Source organism: Petaurus breviceps, unplaced genomic scaffold, assembly GCF_028583685.1.
Source record: "Petaurus breviceps papuanus isolate PSGF00001 unplaced genomic scaffold, PetGlider_PUasm1.0 90681, whole genome shotgun sequence".
NCBI classification, from domain to species: domain Eukaryota; kingdom Metazoa; phylum Chordata; class Mammalia; order Diprotodontia; family Petauridae; genus Petaurus; species Petaurus breviceps.
Window position 1 is genome coordinate 4,074,110 of NW_027187307.1, and position 3,608 is coordinate 4,077,717.

The window sequence follows — 3,608 nt, forward strand, 5'->3', positions numbered from 1 at the left end:
GCTCAGCATTGGACAACAGGAAGATAGCAGGTTGGCCTGCATTTGGAGGATTACACAGAGAGTTTTCAATGACCCTAAGTTTCTCCGTGAAACAATGAGCCATTTTTTGGTTTTTAATTTTTATTGCTATTTTTGTTTTTATATCGCCTTCATTTCTGAACAAATCCCTTCCCCTCCTATCCCTTGTAACTGAGGAGAAAAAGAAAGAAGGTGGGAAAATAGTTTAGTAAAATTTGTTGTGCAGAGAGTAAGAGCGAGACCAAGACTTGGGTTCAAGGCAAATTTAGGTGTGGATTTATTGATCAAGTGCGTGACTGCCTAGAGTATACACTCAAATTAGGCAGCCCCAAACTGGGGTACATACAGTGCTTATTGAGGCAAAAACCACAATTGTGGAGGGAAGAGAGCATAAGCAATGACATACAGAAGCCAAGAACAGCCATTGGTTAGATCTATAGCTCAGGGCTAATTTGGGAAAATGATACAAGGGCACTAGGGTGCAACTTTTCCTGGAAGAAGGGGGTCCCTCCCAGAACAGGGTGGAGGATACAGGGTGGAGGGCATGGGGGAACTGGAATTCCCCAGAACAGGCTGTCATAATAGAACAGACCAGGGACATATTCTGGGTGAAGGGTGTGGGGGGACCCTGCTTGGTCAGCATTCTGGGTGGGCATCTTGCTTGGTCAGTATCCCAGAACAGGGTGGTCTCTTACATGAGATAGACTTGCCCCATGATCTCTGTACAGACTTGCACCATGACCCTTATACAAAATGTTGCTTCAAGGCTTACTGATTTAGGGAAGTACCAACTCAGGGAAAGATAAGAGGCAGGGGACCATGCCTTGGGTGATTCACTTTTACCCAGGACTATGCCTTTAAGCTATTACAAGTGGTTACAGGGTTTAGTATAGAAAGAAAGACAAATATAAACGGGATTAATGGTGGGCTCCAAATCAGGTGGCATGTGATTTGGGTTTGGGTACAACAAACTAAGCATACATCAACCAAGTATGACAGTATATGCAGTGTTCTACACACATAGCCCCTCACCTCTTCAAAGAAGGGAGGGAGATGACGTTTTTTCATCTCTTCCTTGGGGCCAAGCTTGATGATTACAATTACATAGCATTCAGTAGCTTTTTTGCTGTGTTCTTTTCATTTAAATAATTACAGTCATTTTTTCTTTTTTCTTTTTTTGTCTTTGTTAATTTGTTTGTTTACTTTTGGTTTACAGGATTCAGTTCCACGATACCTTGAGTTTCAAATTTTCTCTCCCTACCTCTTCTCCCCTCCCCCCCATGGCGGCATGCAATCAATTATAGGATCGGCAAATACTTTCACTTTAGACATTGTCAGGTTATAAAGAAGAATTGTAACCAATGGAATGAACAATGGGAAAGAGGAAACAAAAACGAAAAAGAAAGAGAGCAGGTAGTTTGCTTCAATCTGCATTCAAACTCTGTTCTTTCTGGTTCTTTCTCTGAATGTAGACATCTCTCTCCATCATGAGTCTTTTGGAGTTTACTTGTAGCCCTGCATTGCTGAGAAGAGTCCAATCTATCAAAGTTGGTCATCACACATACTTTGTGTCTGTAATTGTGTACAAATTTCTACTGGTTCTACTCTTCTCACTCAGAATCAGTTTGTATAAGTCTCTCCAGGTAAATATGAAGTCTGTCTGCTCCTCCTTTCTTATAGCACAATAGTATTCCATTATATTCATATACCACCACTTGTTTAGCCATTCCCCAATTGCTGGGCATCCCCTTAATTTCTAATTCTTTGCCATCACAAAAAGAGCTGCTATAAATATTTTTGTACATATGGGTCTTCCTCCCACTTGTATGATCTCTTTGGGATACAACCCTAGAAGTGGTATTGCTGGGTCAAAGGGTATACAATTATTAATAGCCCTTTGAGCATAGTTCCAGATTGTTCTCCAGAATGGTTGAATCAGTTCACAACACCACCAGCAATGCATCAGTGTTCAAATTTTTCCATATCCTCTCCAGCATTTGTCATTTTCTTGTTTTGTCATCTTAGCCAATCTGACTGGTGAGATGTGGTACCTCAGAGTTATTTTGATTTGCATTTCTCTAATCAATAGTGATTTAAAGCATTATAGATATCTTTAATTTCTATCTTTACTTTCTTCTTCTGAATTTCTTCCTCTGAAAACTGCCTGTTCATATCATTTGACCATTTGTTAATTGGGGAATGACTTGTACTCTTATAAATTTGACTCAATTCTCTGTATATTTTAGAAATGAGTCCTTTATCAGAGACATTGGCTGTAAAAATTCTTTCCCAATTTCCCACTTCCCTCTTAATCTTGGTTACATTGGGTTTGTTTGTACAGAAACTTTTCAATTTAATGTCATCAAAATTATCCATTTTGCATTTTATAATGTTCTCTAACTCTTATTTGGTCATAAAGTCTTCCCTTGTCCATAAATCTGACAGGTAAATTATTCCTTGCTTTCCCAGATTGCTTACAGTATCAGCATTTATATATAGATCATGCACCCATTTAGACTTGATTTTGGTATACAGTGTTAGATAATGGTCTATGCCCAGTTTCTGCCATACTATATTCTAGTTTTCCCAGAAGTTTCTGTCAAATAGTGAGTTCTTATCCCAAAAACTGAGGTCTTTGGATTTATCAAACAGTAGGTTACTATAGTCATTGACTGCTGAGTCTCCTGTACTCGATCTATTCCACTGATCCACTACTCTATTCCTCAGCCAGTACCAAGTAGTTTTGATGATTGTTGCTTTATAATACAGACTAAAATCTGAATTGTAGTCATTTTATGTATTGTTTTCCTGATTCTGCTTGTTTCATTCTATATAAGTGTAATGCCAAGCAAAGGCAACTTCCAAGGTTCAGAAATACCAGCATAGCAGTCCTCCATTTTATTCAGTGACAAATTAAGAACAGAGAAAATCAAAATACAGCATTAACCAAGTGTAATTAAATGATTTCCAGGTACTACTCCACCCCTGGAAAGTACATTCATTTATTCAATCACAAAGTCCCTCTTCCAAGTACTACTCCACCCCTGGACAGTATATTAATTTAGTCAATCACAAAGCCTCTCTTCTCAAATAGAGATTAGTTTCCAATCATAAACAAAGTACATTCATTTGGTCAGTCAGAGAGCACAAAAAAGTCAAAAGTTTCTCACCCCTGGATCACAACTGAATTACAATTATCATCAGTTAACACCAAGCACCTTTTCAAAAGGGGCAGTAGACAGCACAAAGGCCATCTACCCCTGAGCATAGCATTAAATACCCAAAGAGAGGTCTTTTCTTCATCTTGACTCAAGTTCTCAGCAATCTCTGTTCCTGGGGAGACAAAGCTTAACAAGACCACAAGATACATTGCCAGTGTCTTCATTAATTCATTCTCTGCCAGCAGAACAGTCCTAGGACCCCTGAAAACATTAGCAAGACCCTCTTGCAGGATTTCTGTAAACATACAACAAAAAAGTCCTTCTCCAGGGCTTCTGAACCAACAGCAAGGTTCCAGCACCTCCGCAACAACAGCACTGTCCTTCACCACTGGATGAATCTACCAAAACATCAAAACATTCAGAAAAAAT